This window comes from Schistocerca serialis, chromosome 9 (assembly GCF_023864345.2).
Source record: "Schistocerca serialis cubense isolate TAMUIC-IGC-003099 chromosome 9, iqSchSeri2.2, whole genome shotgun sequence".
In the NCBI taxonomy this organism is placed as follows: Eukaryota; Metazoa; Arthropoda; class Insecta; order Orthoptera; family Acrididae; genus Schistocerca; species Schistocerca serialis.
The window spans coordinates 13,841,830-13,865,699 of NC_064646.1; the positions used below are offsets into that span (position 1 = coordinate 13,841,830).

The 23,870-nt window shown below is 43.7% G+C and overlaps 1 protein-coding gene and 1 non-coding gene across 2 annotated transcripts in view; one reads left to right on the forward strand and one right to left on the reverse strand.

Moving 5' to 3' along the window:
- LOC126419930 (uncharacterized) overlaps positions 1–1,055 on the reverse strand; it is a 477,157-nt gene extending 476,102 nt beyond the window's left edge. The window contains exon 1 of the mRNA XM_050087219.1: positions 969–1,055. The gene's annotated coding sequence lies outside the window, so the exon portion shown is untranslated. The remainder of the gene's footprint in view (positions 1–968) is intronic.
- Positions 1,056–3,110: 2,055 nt separating this feature from the next.
- Positions 3,111–3,184, forward strand: Trnat-ugu (transfer RNA threonine (anticodon UGU)). The gene has a single exon. It is a non-coding gene; the product is annotated as a tRNA-Thr (tRNA).
- The last annotated feature ends 20,686 nt before the right edge of the window (positions 3,185–23,870 follow it).

A 23,870-nucleotide genomic window follows, 5' to 3' on the forward strand; every position in this document is an offset into this window, starting at 1 on the left:
ATTAAAGTAATTCCCCCAAAATGTATTCACCTGTTGCAGCCTTGCACCGCACTTTTTTTTTTTTTTTTTTTTTTACCGGCATATGTGGAACCTCATAGAACAGCTAGAAAATTGCGCGTACATTATCGAACAGATCGGAGAGCTTGTAGAGAAGTTAACATTAAAATTCAATAAACCGTACAGTGTCTGTTGTCTGCACCAATATTCGATGATAAGGTTCGATATGCGTGGTACGCTGCGAAATTACGGATGCCCGAGAACTGTTTATGAATGAAGACCAAGTTTGTTTTTCAGTACACGCATTGCAAAGACCACTCACATTCAAAACTTTGGCGTCCATTCCATGTGTTGTGTTTCGCAATAATTATTCCTTTCTGCATTTCCGCGATATTTCTCATCCTGATAAGTGCAGTACTCCGTAGATTACGCAGATATAGGTACAATAATTTAAATAAACAAATGACGGTCCTGATTTGAGTGAAAGTGCTCGTATATCTTTTATAACTTACAGCCTCCTTATGAAAGAAATTTTTTCTTCATTTTTCAAGACAAAGGTTATTAAAGTAATAAATGAATCATTAAATATTGATAACTTTCACCGTCATAATGAATCTGTTGTTTGAATTACGTGGGAATGAAAAGAAAACCGACAGCGAGTTTCGATTCAGAGGCCTCGTACTTTGAACCTAAGCCATTCCTCGCGCAGCTACGGATTCCTTAAATACAAGCGACCATACAAAGCACTTAAGCACGCGTAAAATTTTCAAACTCGCTTTTCTCGAAAACGGTTGAGAGATACGTCTCCTTGTTTACAAAGGTCGAAGCCCTGGTCGTAATCAGCACCCTGTGTCAATATGAATCGAATCGGTGAAAGTAAGTTCGTATGGTCGGTCCCCTCGTGAGCAGCGGACGTATATGAAAGCGTGAGAAAGTGACGTGCAGACAGGGGAAGAGAGCGCGCGTCTTACCGTGCCGGGCGTCCTCTGCGAGATCGGCGGGGGCGGACGCTGTGGGGTGGCGTCGGTGAGTGTGGGGCGGCGTCGGTCCGGCGCTGGGCGCTCCTCTGGGCTTCGGCAGCGTCGCGACGCCGTTTATAGCTTCCGCCACGCCGGCCGCCGGGGCGCCGCGCATGCGCGCTGACGTGGGTCGCCAACTTTTGCGCACGCCTCCGCCTACGCGTCGACACCTACACGCGCGGACATCCCTCGCTACCCCCTGTTAGCGGAACTATCAATCCGCCAGCCCACGTACGCGGTCAGCTATAGCAGAGTTCTTCCTCTTCATATAGTGCATCACCCACTGGTCAAGTACCCCGTCCGTAGCCAACAAGTAGAAAATTAAAGTTACATATACTAAGATGGTATCTGTTCTTTCGGACAGGGTGTTTCAAAAATGACCGGTATATTTGAAACGGCAATAAAAACTAAACGAGCAGCGATAGAAATACACCGTTTGTTGCAATATGCTTGGGACAACAGTACATTTTCAGGCAGACAAACTTTCGAAATTACAGTAGTTACAATTTTCAGCAACAGATGGCGCTACGGTCTGGGAAACTCTATAGTACGATATTTTCCACATATCCATCATGCGTAGCAACAATATGGCGTAATCTCTCAATGAAATTACCCGAAACCTTTGACAACGTGTCTGGCGGAATGGCTTCACATGCAGATGAGATGTATTGCTTCAGCTGTTCAATTGTTTCTGGATTCTGGCGGTACACCTGGTCTTTCAAGTGTCCCCACAGAAAAAAGTCACAGGGGTTCATGTCTGGCGAATAGGGAGGCCAATCCACGCCGCCTCCTGTATGTTTCGGATAGCCCAAAGCAATCACACGATCATCGAAATATTCATTCAGGAAATTAAAGACGTCGGCCGTGCGATGTGGCCGGGCACCATCTTGCATAAACCACGAGATGTTCGCAGTGTCGTCTAAGGCAGTTTGTACCGCCACAAATTCACGAAGAATGTCCAGATAGCGTGATGCAGTAATCGTTTCGGATCTGAAAAATGGGCCAATGATTCCTTTGGAAGAAATAGAGGCCCAGACCAGTACTTTTTGAGGATGCAGGGACGATGGGACTGCAACATGGGGCTTTTCGGTTCCCCATATGCGCCAGTTCTGTTTATTGACGAAGCCGTCCAGGTAAAAATAAGCTTCGTCAGTAAACCAAATGCTGCCCACATGCAAATCGCCGTCATCAATCCTGTGCACTATATCGTTAGCGAATGTCTCTCATGCAGCAATGGTAGCGGCGCTGAGGGGTTGCCGCGTTTGAATTTTGTATGGATAGATGTGTAAACTCTGGCGCATGAGACGATACGTGGACGTTGGCGTCATTTGGACCGCAGCTGCAACACGGCGAACGGAAACCCGAGGCCACTGTTGGATCACCTGCTGCACTAGCTGCGCGTTGCCCTCTGTGGCTGCCGTACGCAGTCGCCCTACCTTTCCAGCACGTTCATCCGTCACGTTCCCAGTCCGTTGAAATTTTTCAAACAGATCCTTTATTGTATCGCTTTTCGGTCCTTTGGTTACATTAAACCTCCGTTGAAAACTTCGTCTTGTTGCAACAACACTGTGTTCTAGGCGGTGGAATTCCAACACCAGAAAAATCCTCTGTTCTAAGGAATAAACCATGTTGTCTACAGCACACTCGCACGTTGTGAACAGCACACGCTTACAGCAGAAAGACGACGTACAGAATCGCGCACCCACAGACTGCGTTGTCTTCTATATCTTTCACATCACTTGCAGCGCCATCTGTTGTTGAAAATTGTAACTACTGTAATTTCTATCGCTGCTCGTTTAGTTTTTATTGCCGTTTCAAATATACCGGTCATTTTTGAAACACCCTATATATATATATATATATATATATATATATATATATATATATATATATACACATAGTTAAGGCCCACCAGCCTCTTGACCATCTTCTTCTGTGCAAATGCACAAACAGTGCCCGAACTCTTACGGGAATCGGCAACGCCCCGCGAGTAATGAGTATAATGGGTGGGGGCACTACGAATGTACTGCGGGATAATACGTTTCGCGGGAGGCGTGCCAGAGATAAATCCCTGCAGTCGCGCTATCCTCTGTGTCCTCGGTGGCTCAGATGGATAGAGCGTCTGCCATGTAAGCAGGAGATCCCGGGTTCGAGTCCCGGTCGGGGCACACATTTTCATCTGTCCCCGTTGACGTATGTCAACGTCTGTAAGTAGCTAAGGGTGTTCATTTCATCGTAAAATTAAAGCTGCAACAATGTCAACATCTACATCTACGTCTTACTCCCCAAACCACGTTAGGGAGTGCTGCGGAGAGTACTTTGTGTACTGTCCCAGTCGCGTACGATTTGCGGGAAAAAAGATCGCTGGTAAACCTCCGTGAGGGGAGGGGAGGGGGATAGATGTACACTTCTGGCGATTAAAATTGCTACACCACGAAGAGGACGTGCTACAGATACGAAATTCAACCGATAGGAAGAAGACGCTCTAATATGCAAATCATTGGCTTTTCAGAGCATTCACACAAAGTTGGCGCCGGTGGCGACACCTACAACGTGCTGACATGAGGAAAGTTTCCAACCGATTTCTCATACACAAACAGCAGTTGACCGGCGTTGCCTGGTGAAACGTTGTTGTGATGTCTCGTGTAAGGAGGAGATCCAGTGACTGTTAGCAGAATGTGGAATCGTATCACTAGCAGTCGAGATGACAGGCATCTTATCCGCATGGCTGTAACGGATCGTGCAGCCACGTCTCGATCCCTGTGTTAACAGATGGGGACGTTTGCAAGACAACAACCATCTGCACGAACAGTTGGAGGACGTTTGCGGCAGCATGTACTATCAGCTCGGAGACCACGGCTGCGGTTACCCTTGACGCTGCATCACAGACAGGAGCGCCTGCGATGGTGTACTCAACGACGATCCTTGGTGCACGAATGGCAAAACGTCATTTTTTCTGATGAATCCAGGTTCTGTTTACAGCATCATGATGGTCGCATCCGTGTTTGGCGACATCGCGGTGAACGCACATTGGAAGCGTGTATTTGTCATCGCCCAACTGGCGTAACACCCGGCGTGATGCTATGGGGTGCCATTGGTTACACGTCTCGGTCACCTCTTGTTCGCACTGACGGCACTTTGAACAGTGGACGTTACATTTCAGATATCTTAAGACTCGTAGCTCTACCTTTCATTCGATCCCTGCGAAACCATACATTTCAACAGGATAATGCACGACCGCATGTTGCAGGTCCTGTACGGGCCTTTCTGGATACAGAAAATGTTCGACTGCTGCACTGGCCACCACATTCTCACCAAGCAAGGTGGCGCAGTGGTTAAACACTGGACTCGCATTCGGGAGGACGACGGTTCAATCCCGCGTCCGGCCATCCTGATTTAGGTTTTCCGTGATTTCCCTCAATCGCTCCAGGCAAATGCCGGGATGGTTCCTTCCCTAATCCGATGAGACCGATGACCTCGCTGTCTGGTCTCCTTCCCCAAAACAACCCAACCCCAACCACATTCTCCAGATCTCTCACCAATTGAAAACGTCTGGTCAATGGTGGCCGAGCAACTGGCTCGTCACAATGCGCCAGTCACTACTCTTGATGAACTGTGGCATCGTGTTGAAGCTGCTTTGGCAGCTGTACCTGTACACGCCATCCAAGCTCTGTTTGACTTACTGCCCAGGCGTATCAAGGCCGTTATTACGGCCAAAGGTGGTTGTTCTGGGTAATGATTTCTCAGGATCTATGCACGCAAATTGCGTGAAAATGTAATCACATGTCAGTTCTAGTATAATATATTTGTCCAATGAATACCCGTTTATCATCTGCATTTCTTCTTGGTGTAGCAATTTTAATGGCCGGTAGTATACATGTTGTTGTTGTGGTCTTCAGTCCTGAGACTGGTTTGATGCAGCTCTCCATGCTACTCTATCCTGTGCAAGCTTTTTCATCTCCCAGTACCTACTGCAACCTACATCCTTCTGAATCTGCTTAGTGTATTCATCTCTTGGTCTCCCTTTACGATTTTTACCCTCCACGCTGCCCTCCAATACTAAATTGGTGATCCCTTGATGCCTCAGAACATGTCCCACCAACCGATCCCTTCTTCTGGTCAAGTTGTGCCACAAACTTCTCTTCTCCCCAATCCTATTCAATACTTCCTCATTAGTTATGTGATCTACCCATCTAATCTTCAGCATTCTTCTGTAGCACCACATTTCAAAAGCTTCTATTCTCTTCTTGTCCAAACTATTTATCGTCCATGTTTCACTTCCATACATGGCTACACCCCATACGAATACTTTCAGAAATGACTTCCTGACACTTAAATCAATACTGGATGTTAACAAATTTCTCTTCTTCAGAAACGCTTTCCTTGCCATTGCCAGCCTACATTTTATATCCTCTCTACTTCGACCATCATCAGTTATTTTGCTCCCCAAATAGCAAAACTCCTTTACTACTTTAAGTGCCTCATTTCCTAATCTAATTCCCTCAGCATCACCCGACTTAATTAGACTACATTCCATTACCCTTGTTTTGCTTTTGTTGATGTTCATCTTATATCCTCCTTTCAAGACACTGTCCATTCCATTCAACTGCTCTTCCAAGTCCTTTGCTGTCTCTGACAGAATTACAATGTCATCGGCGAACCTCAAAGTTTTTATTTCTTCTCCATGAATAGTATACATAGGAAGGAGAAATCATGGAATGCCTCATAATATCGTATCGTGCCCACTTTTGCCCGGCGTACTGCAGCAACTCGACTCAACGTAGACTCAACAAGTCGTTGGAAGTCCCCTGCAGAAATACGGGGACATGCCTGCATCTATAAGCCGTCCATTAATGCGAAAGTGTTGTCATAGCAGGATTTTATGCACGAACTGATTTCTCGATTATATCCCATAAAAGTTCGATGGGATTAATGTAGGACGATATGGTTGACAAAATCATTCGCTCGAATTGTACAGAATGAATTTCAAACCAATCTCGGACAGTTGTGGTCCACTGAGATGGCGCACTGTCATCCACAAAAATTTCATCATTGTTTGGGAACAACGAAGTCCATGAATGGCTGCAAATGTTCTCCAAGTAGCCGAACACAACCATTTACAGTCAATGATCGGCTCATTTGGACCAAAGTACCCAGTCCATTCCATGTAAACACAGACCACATGATTTTACATTAGATTAGATTAGATTAACACTTGTTCCGTAGATCATGAGTACGACACTTCGTAATGATGTGGAACGTGTCAGGTTAATAAAAGATGTCAGTACAAGATATTACACTACACAAAATATTGCATGACAGTAATGTTTAAATTGTTGCTTTTTTTCCCTTAATTTATATCTAAAAATTCAGCCAATGAGTAGAAGGAGTTGTCATCTAGAAATTCATTTAATTTATTTTTTAATGTTAATTCGCTATCTGTCAGGCTTTCGATGCTGTTTGGTAGGTGACCAAAGACTTTTGTGGCAGCATAATTTACGCCTTTCTTTGCCAAAGTCAGATTTAACCCTGCATAGTGAAGATCATCCTTTCTCCTGGTGTTATAGCTATGCACACTGCTATTACTTTTGAAATGGGTTGGATTATTAACAACAAATTTCATAAGTGAATATATATACTGTGAGGTTACTGTGAGGATCCCTAGATCTTTAAATAGATGTGTGCAGGATGACCGTGGGTGGGCTCCAGCAATTGTTCTGATTACACGTTTTTGAGCAATGAATACTTTTCTACTCAACGATGAATTACCCCAGAATATGATGCCATATGAAAGCAGTGAATGAAAGTAGGCATAGTAAGCTAATTTACTGAGATTCTTATCACCAAAATTTGCAATAACCCTAATAGCATACGTAGCTGAACTCAGACGTTTCAGCAGACCATCAATGTGTTGCTTCCAGTTTAACCTCTCGTCAATGGACACACCTAAAAATTTTGAAAATTCTACCTTAGCTACAGACTTCTGTTCAAAGTCTATATTTATTACTGGAGTTGTGCCATTTACTGTACGGAACTGTATGTACTGTGTTTTATCAAAATTTAAAGAGAACCACTTAATAATGTTGTGAAAAACATCATTTACAATTACATCACTTAGTTCCTGGTTTTTGGATGTTATTACTATACTTGTATCATCACCAAAAAGAACTAACTTTGCAACTTCATCAATGTGGAATGGTAAGTCATTAATGTATATCAAGAACAGTAAAGGACCTAAGACCGAACCTTGTGGGACCTCGTACTTGATAGCCCCCCCCCCCCCCCCCCCCAGTTTGAGGAGTCAGCTTTTGTTTTAACATTACATAAACCACTTATTTCAACTTTCTGCATTCTTCCAGTTAAGTATGAATTAAACCATTTGTGCACTGCCCCCCTCAAACCATAATGATTTAGCTTATCTAAAAGAATTCCATGATTTACACAATCAAAAGCCTTCGAGAGATCACAAAAAATGCCAATGGGTGATGTCCGGTTATTCAGCGCATTTAATATTTGATCAGTAAAAGCGTATATAGCATTTTCTGTTGAAAAACCTTTCTGAAAACCAAACTGACATTTTGTTAGTACTTTATTTTTACAAATATGGGAGGCTACTCTTGAATACATTACTTTCTCAAAAATTTTTGATAGAGCTGGAACCCCCACCATCTTGCACAGCGTCTTGATGACAACTGGCTCCATGGCTCCGTATGGTCTGCGCCACACTCGATCCCTACCGTCAGCTGTTACGAACTGAAATCGGGACACATCCGACAGGTCACGGTTTTCCAGTAGCTCCAGGTCCAACCGATATGGTCACCAGTCCAGAAGAGGAGCTGCAGGCCACGTCGTCCCCTTAGCAGAGACACTCCTACCGGTCATATGCTGCCGTGGTACATTAACTACAAATTTCGCCGCACTGTTGTTACGGATTCGTCGTACGTCCCACATTGGTTTCTGCGGTTATTTCACTCATTGTTGCTTGTCTGTTAGCACTTACAACTGGTCTCGGTCCTTAAGTTGTCCGAAGTGAGCGGTAAAGCTTGAAACGTGGTATTCTCGGCAAACTCTTGACACAGTGTATCGCGGAATATTGAATTCCCTAACGGTTTCTGGAACAGAATGTGCCATACGTCTAGCTGGAACTGTCACTCCTCGTACCAAATCTCTTAATTCTCGTCGTGCGGCCATAATCACGTCGGAAACCTTTTTACATGAATCACTTGAGCCCAAAGGACAGCTCCTACAACGCACTGTCCTTTTATACCTTGTGTACGCGAACAACCGCAAATTGTATGCGTGCATATAGCTATTCCATGGCTTTTGACTGTCCTAGGAAAATACACTCTTGGAACTTTAACAGTAGAACGTACCGTGATGCAGAACGCCTCTCTTGCAACGCCTGCCAGGGGAGTTGGCTGAGCATCTCCGTAACATTTTCGCGCTTATTAAGTGAATCTGTAACGAAACGTGTTACTCTTCTTTGGCTCTTCTCTATTTCCTCTATCAGTCCTGTCTGGTACGGATCCCATACTGACGAGCAATATTCAGTCAAGTATTTTGCTAGCTACTTCCTTAATTGATGGACCACATTTCATGACGAGTCTTTCAATGCATCTCAGTCTGGCACCTCCCCTACTCACGATGAATTTTATGAAGTCGTTCAACTTCAAATCGTTCTGTACGCAGACTCATAGATATTTTATGGAAGAATCTGCTTCCAGTTATAAAATGACTTTTATCTTAATAATACGAATATTTACATATGTGTTTGGAGAGAGAGAGAGAGAGAGTGATTGATTTTTGATTGAGATTTTTACTTTAAGTCGTAACTGGTACCTGACTTATTGAATGAAAACTATAGAGAATGCATTTCTTTTCCTGTATTTTACTGAACTCTGTACACGTACAATTCTGTCGATTGATAGACGGCGACGACAATGAATTTCACTTCCTTTTCCTAAAAACAAGATATTTCTATTCTTCACTTCCAGAAAATTTGCATACATAAATGTTTGGCAACTCTTTACTCGGTTTTATCACTAAATATCAATTTTCGTTAAATGTAACAATACGTTCTGAGCGACGGCCTAGCAACACGTCCTCTTTCCACAAGATACAGATTAACAGTCCTCTTTTTTTAACAAATCAATTGTCTTTTCTTTAGATTCCATACTCAAAGATTCACAACTACTATCGTTGCGGGAATTGCGCGCTAAAAGAGTTTCTTGCTGTCCAGCTGCGCTCCACTTCAGTTCAAGTACTTTTTGAATCACATTTACATTTACGGTATTTACATACATTACTGAGCTTCTCAGAATAAAATCAGGCACAAATTACTTTTAAAAAAAAGAAGCAGTGAGGCTCACATAACATTACAAAGTGATTGTTGTGCAATTGTGTAAAGGTACAGTAAAGAGTGTTTCTGACTATTTATTCTCAATACGTTACATTTACGTTAAGAGACAACTGCCGCTCCCTGCACCAAGCGTCACTCTTCGGCAGGTCTTCCTGAATTTCGCTACAATTTTCTACCTTCGCGACTGCTCTGCGTACCATAGCATCATCAGCGAAAGGCCTCATGCAACATACCACCTTATCTACTGGGTCATCTATAAATATGGAGAAAAGTAATGGCCGTATTGCTGGAGCATTCCAGAAATGATTTTTACATATGATGACTTCTCTCCGTACAGAATGGTATGCTGTGTTCTGTTTGCTACAAACTCTTCAGTCCAATCAGAAAGCTCGTCTGATATTCCGTACGCTGGTATTGTGTTCATTAGGCGGCAATGCGGAACTGTATCGAATGCCTTTCGCAAACCAAGGAACACGGCATCTAGCCGGGCGCCCGTATCTATCGCTTTCTGGGTCTCATGGACGAACAGACTGAGCTGGATTTCACAAGATCGTTGTTTTCGAAACTTACGTTGATTACTACAGAGAAGATTTTCGGTCTCCAGAAATGTCATTACATGCGAGCATATAACGTGTTCCAAAGTTCTACGACTGAGAGACGCGAGAGGCCTACAGTTTTGTGCGCCTGTTCGACGACGTTTGTTGAAAACGTGAATCACTTGCCCTTTCTTCAATTATTAGGAACCCTTCGTTCCTCTAAAGACCTATGGTACACCATTCGCAAAAAAGAGGGAAGTTTCCAGAATGAGATTTTCACTCTTCAGCGGAGTGTGCGCTGATATGAAATTTCCTGGCAGATTAAAACTGTGTGCCGGACCGAGACTCGAACTGGGGACTTTGCCAGGAAGTTTCATATCAGCGCACACTCCGCTGCAGAGTGAAAATCTCATTCCGGAAACATCCTACAGGCTGTGGCTAAGCCATGTCTCCGCAATACCCTTTCTTTCAGGAATACTAGTTCTGCAAGGTTCGCAGGAGAGCTTCTGTAATGTTTGGAAAGTAGGAGATGAGGAACTGGCAGAAGTAAAGCTGGGAAGAGGGGGCGTGAGTCCTGATTGGGTACCTCAGATGGTAGAGCACTTGCCCGCGAAAGGCAAAGGTCCCGAGTTCGAGACTGGGGCCGGCACACAGTTTTAATCTGCCAGGAAGTTTCAAGAGGAAAGTTCTTCCGCACACGGTGCCTAAAATCGAACTTGTACCCCATCAGGTCCAATGGCCTTTCCTCTACTGATGGATTTCAGTAGCAATTCTGTCGCTTGGTCACTCATTTAGATAGCTGTCATTTCGTCATTCGTGCGATGATTTAAAGCAGTGGTACAGGACGCGAACCTTCAGTGGAAGAAGAAGAGATACCAAGTTTGTAATGTTACATATGAACATTGATACAGGGTGTATAAAAACATGCGTTTGAAACTTCAAGGATTTACTCCTTGTATGAGAGGAAATGAAATGTGCGTACAACATATTTTGGCCAGGCGTCCCCTTCGGGGAGTTAGACCGCTTGGTGCAAGTCTCTTTATTTGGCCCCATTTCGGTGACTTGCGCTTCGATGATGACGAAATGAAAATGAAGGTGTCAAATGAAAGGCCGTTCAGTCGTCTAGTTTCAAAACTTATTTTATTTGGCAACCAGTTTCAGCGTTTTACTATGCCATCTTCAGACCCCTGGCCGACGTGTAGGAAGACTCCCCCTTGGTTGCCATTAAAACAAGGGCCAGCAATACTGGTATTTTTAGATTTTTGCTATAGCGATCACTACAACCATCAAACAGATGGGCAGATGATGGTTGAAGTGACCGCTACAGCAAAAATCTACTAAATAAAATAAGTTTTGAAACTAGACGGCTGAAAGGCGTTTCATTTGACATCCTGTATCGAACGGCCGAGTTCCGCAACCATCTCGAAAAAGATGGACATACAGAGAAATGAAGATGAGAACAACAGTACATCCAGTCATCGTGTGGAGGAAATATCCGACCAGATCGGGAAACGAACCTAGGCCCGTCTCATGATATTCAGACACGCTAACCAATCAGAAAAGGAGGCGGACATTCCTGATATTAAAACATTACAAAAAGTACATATGAACGTTGACGCAAAAATCCTTCATTACGGAGGTACGAAAGGATTTATCATTCACTGCACAAAAGTGACACAGTTGCCAAACACATTTACGTTTAAGAAACTTGCTCAAAGTAACCACCTCCTGGTTCCACGCATCCACTGCGCCTGCGTTCCATACTTTGCCGTACATTAGGGAAAACTCCTGGTTCGTTCCGTATTTGGTCAGATAGATTGTGGATACGTTCCCTTTGAACATCGACATTTGGTATGGGTGTTGAATACACCAACGATTTTAAATGTCCCCAAAGGAAAAAAATTCCATCTGGTCCAAATCTGGCGTCGGATGGGCCATGCAATGGATCCCCCTCCACCTATACACCTGTTCGGGAAATGTTTATCGAGACACTGGCGAACTATCCGTGTAAACTGACGTGGAGCACAATCGTGCATAATCCGCATTTGTTGGATGACATCTAGAACTACAGCGTCAAGTAAATGAAGTAACTCATGTCTGAGAAATCGTAGTTATGTTAGTCCAGTACGACCTGGTGGCAAAAAGTAGCGGCCAATGGAATCACACGAACGGCTCCATCTTAGTTTCTGTTAATATTTGCCTTGTTGCACTTCGTGAGGGTTTTCATAAGCCCAGGCGTGATTGTCATCACGTGAAAAGGCAGCATCATTAGCGAGTAAGGTGCACGCTAAGAACTACAGATACACAGCACACTGCCTAGCAACCGTCGACTGAAAGCTATTCTCGGCTTTGCAAGCGTCGAAGAATGTTCCAGATCGTCATCATATGATTAACGGCCTCCTTAGTGCAATCCTCCTTGTACTGGTTGATGGAAATTCATCGACAGCACGAAGAACTCGTTCTTCAAGCTCAGGCGTTCATATCTCGCGTGGTCTCCCACCAACTGCAACTCTTCTCACATGAGCCTCTCTCTCGCAAGTATTTGTGAAGTCGTACAAACGTTGTCGCACAAGGCAATTGTCTCCCCAGGTTCCGTTCAGCATAAAGCTGACGTGCTGTGCCCCATTCCCATCTGATAGGCCGTACGTGTACTGCATATCCTTAATTTCGAACACTGAACACATGGTTGTAACTGAAGTTACTCTAAAACACAGGAACGATAATCACACAAAAAGAAACAAATACAATGACCAAATGTAAGCACGAAAGCGAGTAAAAGCGCACATTTAAGATGCGTTACACATGAAGCACTCACCACAGGGAATTCCCTCGATATCTTCGCAAAGCAGGATTTTTGTATCTATGTTCATATGAACTGTTTGTAATGTTTGATGTCAAGAATAAATCTCTAAAGTTTCTGGATGAAGTTAAGTTGTACAAATCTGTGAAATCATCATTTGGGTTACTGGATATTTGTTACCATTTTTGTGCAGTGGATAATTCTGCAAAAGTTCCAGAAATATTTATTTGATCATATGATGTGTTTAATAATACAATATCCTCGTAAAGATCATCCACATTTAATTTGAGATTTTGCAGCTTTAAATTCTCAACTATGTTAACAAAATGGCAAAATTCAAGGTTGCTTTTTAAATAAATATTGCTTAGGATAAATAATCAATTTTGTGTCACTAAAATCATATGATTTATTTAGGTACTCTAAAGCTGTATCTACAAATGATAAAAAAGTTCTGTGAATTTTACTGGTTAGTTCAGACGAACAGCACAATTTAATTTTTCTGTCTGCTTCACATCCAACGGAGAGAGCTTTTTCTTCTTTGTTAGTCCGTCTTTAAGATTATCCATCATATTATACACGTTCAGTATTGTCATGCACTTGCTTTCCAAGCATTTTACAGTTTTACTAAGCCAGTTTCAATACGTCTTCAAAAGTGCAAGTAAATTTCTATCAAGTCATTGTCAGTGTTAACTATCAAGAAGTTTCCAGAATCATTGGGCAGCTTTTTGCTAAATTTACAAAATAATCTGGTACCTTTCCAACAGTAATAATTGGGAACGTAAGGTGCATATGCTACTCGCATCTGGGAGGACGACGGTTCAAATCCGCGACCAGCTATCCTGATGTCGGTTTTCCGTCATTTCCCTAAGTCGGTTCCATAAGATTTCACACACATTTGAACATTTTTGATTCCAGTGAGCTTGCGAAATGGCATGAAGTTTTAATGAGCTAAATTAGTTGTGGGACAAACTGTATTCTAACACATTTTGTTAGTGCAGGTTGCCCATATCCCTGACAACACTTGATTGATTTATGACCTTGCTCTATTGTTTGACTAAGTGGTTTAGGATCACTTGTGGGTGGATTTATAACCCCTGGAGACAATCCATCCTCCTGAGAAACCACCACCTTCCCCATTCCTCTGCAAACCTCCAACGCTCCCCCTCTCCCTGCTGATACAAGCATATCTTTGGTATCAACTTAATTGACTATAATTAAATTGATAAATTACATACGTTCTCTCCATCTTGGGAAAACCCCCCAACCTTCCTCTACCAACCCCAGACCATCCTCCTCTCCCGCATCTGGAAATTGGTGAGTCTTTGCTGCAGAGGAAGGAATCTCGTCAGAGGACATTTAATTACATAGCAATAGATATACTGTATTTATTTATGAAATTCAACTTTCAGGCCTTGAATCTCTTTGTTTGCCAGGAAAACCTCACATCCAGCAACTACAATTACGTAATTACACTGCTACAGATTGGAGGTGTTGTCCTGCTGGAAAAAAAATGTTCGTGTCTTTACTCATCTTGACATGCAGGGATCAAATACTGTAGTGCACAATGCCACCACCAGGTGACTCGCCAACCCACCTCTCATCCCTCCCTCTCCATCCCTACCACAAGAAACTAGTGGGAAAAAGGCTAACTCTGTACTGGAGAGGAATGATCTCATGACATGAAACTCAAATCAAGGTCAATAAGATACTGATGCATATTCTTTATTTAAACAGTTTACGAGAGAAATGGCTCCACCACTTGGACAGAACTCATGTCTGCCCGCCCCCCCTCCCACACACACACACACACACACACACACACACACACACACACACACACTCCGCCTCCCATGACATTATAACTCTAAGCACCGAGGAATGGTAGAATGAAGCGCACTATAGTAACAATCGTTTGGGGTGTCCCTCATGTATGTCTGTCGTCAGGGAGCCGCCATGACGGTCAGAAACCGCCAATGTCTTAATTACAGAGCACAATACAAAATACTGCCGGCCATGGACCGGATAGTGGCCTACTTTTACCTCACGCCCCTCAAACAAAGCATAAAGTGGTAGCTTCCTGCACTGCCCCAAACAAAGCATCAAGTTGATCGGGAAATTTCAGACTCACTTCCTGTCTCTGTCTCTCCCAAGAGGCCACTTGCTGTTTGTCTGTGTGAACCAGTGTCTCCAATCACACAGACAGAGGTTTTAACCTCTCCTCAGAATACTGCTTTCCTATTGGATAATGCTGAGGGCAAAGAGAGAGCTGACGCAATTTTGATGTCACAAATAGAGGGAAAAAGTTCATTTGCACTAACCTATCAAACTAATTCTCTAACAATTTACAGGAGTCAAATAGATCGCTTAAAAGAATCACCACCAACCTTATGATGATCCTTCCTAGTAATAAAAGCACATTTTCAATGTTTGAGTATCACGCACAAACATTATTCAAATCAAGTAATGAAATTTCCGCGACAGACAGATCATAGCGCTAAATATATCCGAGTTCTTGTACTTGCACCAACGTTTGAGAACACAAACACCCTTCTCCACCGCAACGTTTCTGCTAAATATATCTGGTGAAAAAAATCCTACCGATCGCACAAACTCGTGACTGTGAAGCGTGCACCGTCTGCCAACTGCAGCGTAGACACTTCCGCGCTGGCCAGCAGAGACCTGCACACACGCCAGCCACGCTGGCAGCTGCACGCCCATCCCCTGGCATCGACACAACCACCGTACCGAATGCTCAGAGGTCGGAGCTACCGCCATCAAGCAGTCAACAGATAAGTTTACATGGGGGAAATAATTTCCTGAGAGTAGCACAATGCACTTCAGAGCCAATCATTGCACGAGGGAGGACGTCAGTCAGAATAACCCCTTCAGATTCCAGAGGAGAGATGGTGTGCTGCCACTCAATAGGTTGCCGCTTTGTTTGTGGTTCAAAGGGATGAACCGATGTTTCATCGCCTGTGACGATGTTGCAAAAAAATTGTCACTATCAGCCTCGTAACACGCAAGCAATGCCGCACAAATAGTCCGTACGTCTTCTGTTAGGCGGCGAGGAAGACAGAGGGCACACACCTTTGAGTACCCCAACTGCTGAACGAGTCTGTCAGTACTATCAGCAGAGACGGCCAGTTGTACAGCGAGGTGTTTGACTATGATCAGTCGATCACTTCGAATGAGAACGTCTGCAAGAGACTATTAATGTCTACGGTGTTCTGGTTTTCTGCTCAAAGAAATTCAATTATATCTTTCCGCTTGGAATGCACCTCTATTACAGACTCCATTTTGAAGCTCACTATAGTAAGCCCACCTTTCGGAACATCACTAAACTATAGCGGCTGAAGCAGGAATATTCCACAATATCCCACAGCTAATTCCGCATTTTTTCAACCGAACTGGTTGAGAAAAATGTGTTGCATTACTTATTGAATGGCCCTCGTACATCGCAACTGCAAAACCGAAATCACTACAGATGTTTGGCGAAGGTGAAATTATACCGAAAAAAATCGAAACCTGTTCTGCTGCAACTATATTTCCATTCTTTGGCATCAGTGGTTAGCTATACGGAAAAACTTCAGCGTGACATCACTGGATCGTTTACAGACTGCTGTCAAGCTGAAAGAACTAGTATTTAGCTTGGAAAACTGTGGTTTTGCTAATAACATTGAATCTGCACATATCGATTGAAATGAAAGTTTACTGTTTCCAGTCACAGCGTCTTTTATTTCCACTACGCGTTAAACTTCACTTAGGTTTAGGTGAATTAAAATGACTGCTTTGTTTCTCGCGTTAGATCGCACACAACACGCACTCTGTAGACTGTGATGCCCACAAAGTGGCGAAGTGTTGCTGCTGAAGCCTGTCTCGCTCTTCATCAACGGCCCTCCTGAGGTTCTCCAGTTTCTGACGACGACAAACTACAAATTTCGACACTCCAAGCATTCTCAGAAGGGTTAATGTTAGCAGTTATTGCAGACCATTCCACTCTGTTAATACCTGCCTCGGGAGAAAGCCCGAGTTGGGAGCGGTGTCTTTACAAATATGGGCCACAATGTTGACTGTATGGCTGGACAGTCGGTTGGCGTATTCGATCCCAAAACTCCCGTACCCTCAGATTACCTTCGATCGGGAAGAGAGAAGTCCTTCATATGTATTTAATGAGAAAAGGTAAACCAAAGGTAAAGTCTGTGACACACTAAATCTAGGGAGAGTGTGTGGCACCAGGAGATGCAGGATGTCAGACCCATCAGCCTGGAAGCCTTTTACCTCCAGGAGAGATCCCCAGTACTCATATGATATCACATTGATTGGGCCTGGAGCCATCCTGGAGGGTCTGGAATGAGGAAAAATCCCCACCTCTATCCGGGATTCAAGCAGCGACCTCCATGGTCACATATGTACGAGGGCAGTTCAATAAGTAATGCAACACTTTTTTTTCTGAAACAGGGGTTGTTTTATCCAGCATTGAAATACACCAGGTTATTCCCCAATCTTTTAGCTACACAACACTATTTTTCAACGTAATCTCCATTCAATGCTACGGCCTTACGCCACATTGAAATGAGGGCATGTATGCCCGCACGGTACCATTCCACTGGTCGATCTCGGAGCCAACGTCGTACTGCATCAATAACTTGTTCATCATATGCGTAGTGCCTCCCACGGATTGCGTCCTTCATTGGGCCAAACATATGGAAATCCGACGGTGCGAGATGGGGGCTGTAGGGTGCATGAGGAAGAACAGTCCACTGAAGTTTTGTGAGCTCCTCTCGGGTGTGAAGACTTGTGTGAGGTCTTGCGTTGTCATGAAGAAGGAGAAGTTCGTTCAGATTTTTGTGCCTACGAACACGCTGAAGTCGTTTCTTCAATTTCTGAAGAGTAGCACAATACACTTCAGAGTTGATCGTTTGACCATGGGGAAGGACATCGAACAGAATAACCCCTTCAGCGTCCCAGAAGACTGTAACCATGACGTTACCGGCTGAGGGTATGGCTTTAAACGTTTTCTTGGTAGGGGACTGGGTGTGGCGCCACTCCATTGATTGCCGTTTTGTTTCAGGTTCGAAGTGATGAACCCATGTTTCATCGCCTTGACAAGAAATTGTCACCCTCAGCCACATGACGAGCAAGCAATTCCACACAGATGGTTCTCCTTTGCTCTTTATGGTGTTCGGTTAGACAACGAGGGACCCAGCGGGAACAAACCTTTGAATATCCCAACTGGTGAACAATTGTGACAGCACTACCAACAGAGATGTCAAGTTGAGCACTGAGTTGTTTGATGGTGATCCGTCGATCATCTCGAACGAGTGTGTTCGCACGCTCCGCCATTGCAGGAGTCACAGCTGTGCACAGCCGGCCCGCACGCTGGAGATCAGACAGTTTTGCTTGACCTTGCGGCGATGATGACACACGCTTTGCCCAACGACTCACCGTGCTTTTGTCCACTGCCAGATCACCGTAGACATTCTGCAAGCGCCTATGAATATCTGAGATGCCCTGGTTTTCCGCCAAAAGAAACTCGATTACTGCCCGTTGTTTGCAACGCACATCCGTTACAGACGCCATTTTAACAGCTCCGTACAGCGCTGCCACCTGTCGGAAGTCAATGAAACTACACGAGACGAAGCGGGAATGTTTGAAAATATTCCAAAAGAAATTTCCGGTTTTTTCAACCAAAATTGGCCGAGAAAAAAAATGTGTTGCATTACTTATTGAACTGACATGACACTAGATCAAAAGATGGCTGACCCAACTTTCTGCTGAACCCATTGGACTGAGTGCCTGATACTTGCGTTGGTACTTGGTCGCCTCCATTCTATTCTACAGCGAATATCAGGTGTCCGACATATCCTGCTCTCATCGCTGAAGACAACCTGACATCACTGATTCACGTTCAATTCAAGGCATTTCCTTGCCCACATTGCTGTTGTTTGGGATTCGCACTGTTGCTCGTGATGGACGCCTACTGCTGTTGACTGCGGGCGATCACTATGAGGTAGATTTTAAATGTTTTTTAACTCACGATAGCGGCTACGTAAAATGTTGGCATGACATCCCAATAGTGTACGCAAACACAGCGGGCGCTCTCTACGAAACTCCTAAGAATGAAGGTTTGCTTTAAACCAGGCGTGGAAAGTGAGTGGAAATATAGATTACATGAGAAAGACAGTGACTCAGTCAGAAGGGGAGAAGCAAACAAAAACCAATTTCATAGGTTGAGAGAATAGAGAAGTCATTTCAGTGTTGACAGTAAGTCTGTCCTTGGCAGTATGAGACCATTTGTCAGTATAATGTTGTACTGCCTTTTGCCTCACATACATGTATTGATTCGTTTGGGAACTGTATCAAAAGAGCTGTTGTATCCCCCCATGAGGCAAGGTTGGCCGCAACTGCTGTAACTGGTCCTAGATATCCTGGATACTTGCACTGGGATGAAGTCGACGCCCGAGCCAGTCTCACACATGTTCAGTTGCGGACAGGTATGGATGTCTTGATGGCCACACAGAAAGGTCATACAGACACGTGGCACGTGTAGACGAGCATTGTCCTCTTGAAAAATGGGACCACTATGCTATCGCATGACAAGTAATACGTGAGATTTCAACAGAAACAAGCGTAACATCAGGTGTGCCTCAGGGCAGCGTAATAGGTCCACTACGTTTCACTATTTACATAAACGATCTGGTAGATGGTACTGATAGAGGCATTAGACTGTTTGCCGATTATGCTGTGGTCTACAGGAAAGTAGTATCACTCGAAATCAATGAGGATTTGCAGAAAATAAATGAGTGGTGTAATGACTGGCAGTTATCTCTCAATTTTACTAAGTGTAACCTACTGCGTACAACAAAGCGAAAATCCCCATTAATGTACGAGTGCAAAATAAATGCCCAGTCTTTGGAAGCGGTAACATCCCTCATGTATCTGGGTGTGGCTATTCGAAATGATCTCAAGTGGAACGATCAGAGTGCGCAAGTAACGGGTAAGGCGAATTCTATATTGCTGTTTATTAGTAGACTCCTGAAGCGATGAAGTTCTTCAACAAACGGAGTCAGGGATTTTCTTTGCCTCGTGATGACTGGGTGTTGTGTGATGTTCTTAGGTTAGTTAGGTTTAAGTAGTTCTAAGTTCTAGGGGACTGATGACCATAGATGTTAAGTCTCATAGCGCTCAGAGCCATTTGAACCATTTGAACCTTCAACAAAGGAAATTGCTTACAATACTTAAGTTCATCCAATGCACAATGCGGTGATCCTAATTTGTGGTGATCAGACGTTGTCGACTGGAACCATACAACCAGTATTGTTCGTCTGTATGGGACCCTTAGCAGTTGGACTGATTGAGAAGGTCCAAAGAATAGCGGCAAGATTCGTGACTTGTACATTTAGCCATCGGGAGAGCTTGCAAATCTCATAGGAAGTCTGAAGTGGGACACACTTGCAGATAGACGACGCGCTAAACGGAAAAGGCTGCTCACTAAATTCCAAAATCCGATCTTCGCCGAGGATGTAGAGCTTATATTATTACCACCAACTTTCATATCGCGCAATGATCACCATTCAAAGATAAGGGAAATTAGAGCTCGTACCGAGGCGTTCAGACAATCGATTTTCCCTCGCACGATCCGCAAGTGGAACAAAGGGGGAGGGGGGAGGTTTAGAATTATTTCAGAAAAAAAAAAAACAGTCTTGGTTGCGAAACTATTAAATATAAATGACGCGTTTCACCCTTTTGCGACATCATCAGGTTGTGTTAAAGTAGCTATATATCAAACACATCTGTCATAAATCCATATAAAATGTTACTGTTGCGTCCATTTTACATTTTATATGGCTCTATGACGGGTGGATTTTATATCCAGCTACTTTTACACAACCTGATGATGCCACAAAAGGGTGAAACGTATCATTGATAGTCAATAATTTCGCAACCCAGACGGTTTTTATTCTGGTCTATTCATTTATATATCAGCCGATGTTGATTATATGTACGAAGCTACGTTCACATCCGACCATCTCTTCTGGGTCCTTCACTTTTTTTGTTACGCAGCGGTCATTAGACTCCCCTGAGCGTGGAGTGTTGACAGCGTCAAGCAGAAACATTTGTTACAACGACGTACAAAGTGAATCCTACTTCTAACTCACGTCGACAGAACTAACTAGCTGTGCTGGACTTAAATTACTGAACTTGTGTTCGTAGCTGTTTCCGTTTTAAACACATCGATCGTAGCCATTCAAAGACAGCCTAAATTCGTTAGTACAGAAATACCCTGGTCATAAGGTAGTAGCAGGAGTCGGCGTTTAGTTTTCCAAGTATCGACCGAGAAAAGTTCTGATATATCAGAGGCGGTTACGACAGTACCGTGAAGAAATTCGGTACCTGTTATCAGGCGACTGTCGTACAGCTCACACGCTACAGAAATATTTTTAACTTTTGGAGAGACTGGGATTATTTATCATAATGATGTTACAGCGACTACGTTCACGAGAGGCAAAAATAGGTTAAGAAACTAGAAGAGTGTTTATGGGTGGTTGAGATGACAGCCAGGAGCAACCTGCCCAAAAAGGAACTGCGACTGCTAAGATCAAATATGAATGGTGCGTAAATGTGAAAGTGTAAACACGCTCTTGACAAATACGTACCACATATGGTAAACAGCAAAGCTTCAGGGGTTGTAAGTGGCTTGCGATGTATCTGTGTAAATACAGAGCGTTTGTTTTGTGTTAGCACAAGAGCCAACAACCGTGTTACGAGTGGAGGCCGAAATGCACGCGTTTTAGCTCGCGCAGGATGGCGTGAAGAGGGAAGAACTATACTGACGTGAGGTCTGGAACATGAAAAGGAATGAGAATCCAGAAAGCGGACGTAATTAGTTTGATACTTAATTTTAATCCATTAATGATGAACGTCGCTCTTGACGGTACATGACTCACAATATTATCTGTTCAGAATACATTCTTGAAGATATTTCTTATAGTAACGGAATATGGCGCCTTGCTAGGTCGTAGCAAATGACGTAGCTGAAGGCTATGCTAAACTGTCGTCTCTGCAAATGAGAGCGTATGTAGACAGTGAACCATCGCTAGCAAAGTCGGCTGTACAGCTGGGGCGAGCGCTAGGGAGTCTCTCTAGACTAGACCTGCCCTGTGGCGGCGCTCGGTCTGCAATCATTGACAGTGGCAACACGTGGGTCCGACGTATACTAACGGACCGCGGCCGATTTAAAGGCTACCACCTAGCAAGTGTGGTGGCCGGCGGTGACACCACAGTTTGTATGATAGTTGTTTACAACCTACTAACGTCCTTTTTTGGTTGTCATTTTCCGGGCTATTATTACACCACCGGCTTACTCGTGCACTTAAAACTTGCAAAACTGACGCTTGTGTAAATTTGTAACTCATACGTTTGCGAATTTTAGCTGCATAAAATTAACAATTAAATCGATTTGTTTGTCTGTTCTTGTTCCTACTACTGCTATTATAGACGTTGAGATCGTATTGTAAACATAATTAATTTATGCATAACTTTTACAAAAGTCATTTTTCTTTTCAATACACTTAAGGGAAAGGTTTAATTAATATTATTAACGAAATATCCCTCCAAGTTGGTGGCGTAATAGCCCTGTCAATGATGACAGAAAAAGGTGGAATACAGAAAAAGGTCGAATATGAGAAATAATTTGTGTAGTCGCAAATTTTTGTTCAGTGATAGGACGGAGTGCCATGAAGAACTTGCTAAATTTTCTGACCTGTGCGAGGGGTGAGGGGGCGGAGGCTGGCCGTGGGGAGAGTGAGGGCCGGCCGTTGTCGCCGAGCGGTTCTAGGAGCTTCAGTCCGGAACCGTGCGACTGCTACGGTCGCAGGTTCGAATTCTGCCTCTGGCAGGGATGTGTGTGATGTCCTTAGGTTCGTTAGGTTTAAGTAGTTCTAAGTTCTAGGGGACTGATGACCTCAGATGTTAAGTCCCATAGTGCTCAGAGCCATTTGAACCATTTTTTGGGGGAGAGTGGGGGGTGGGAGTGCGCTTGAAAGGCAGCTATGTACGCACGTTGTTCTTGAATAACTCGAAAACCTCTCACACTTCCCAATAAAACTACATTAAATTTCCTACAAAAAAGATCATATTCATTTTTTCTTTAGGATCTGTAGTTTGCACGCAGAAAGCGGGAGAATATTGAAAATCTCGCGCACCGCGCATGTTCTGTGGCTTAGATGATATCTGTAGGCCAGACTGGCGTAGTTTCCCGACTTGATGAGCCACAAGCGCTCTATATCAAACTCTTCGTCTCGAATTTCTCTACATACTTTTGTTATATTGTAAACAAATATCATTCGTACTCAGTAGAATGATAATGAGTCAGTAAATATTTGTCTGGCATCTGCACAGAGGCTTTAAGGGGTGTGTACTTTTTATATACATAAATATCTCTAGCAATACGTAAATGTGTTGTAAATCAGGCGTTTGAACTGGTTCGTCTTTATGAGTATTCGTTATAGCTAACATACTTAGAATGCAAGAGATACAGGAGGGATATAACGCTTAACGTCACAGAAACAGAGAAAGAGCAGAAAGAACTCATGAATAAGATGTAACTTGTAGAAGCACAATTGTAATCAAGAACAAATATATTGTGCCTTTGAAGGTGGAACAGTGAAAAAAATCAGTTTTGTTCCAAAATTGATCGCTAGTGAGTTGTACACTGAAGAGCCAAGAGAAACTGTTACACCTGCCTAATATCGTGAAGAGCCCCCGCGAGGACGCAGAAATCCCGCAGCACGACGTGGCATGGACGCGACTAACGTCTGAAGTACTGCTGGAGGGAACTGACACCTTGAATCCTGCAGGGCTGTCCATAAATCTGCAAGAGTAGGAGGCGGTGGAGATCTCTTCTGAACAGCACGTTGGAAGGCATCCTAGATATGCTCAATAATGTTCATATCTAATGGCCAGCGGAAGTGTTTAAACTCAGAAGAGTATCTCTGGAGCCACTCTGTAGCAATTATAGACGTATGGGGTGTCGCATTGTCCTGCTGGAATTGCCCAAATCCGTAGGAGTAAACAGTGGACATGAATGGATGCAGATGACCAGACAGGATGCTTATGTAAATGTCACCTGTCAGTCGTATCTAGAGTACCAGGGGGCT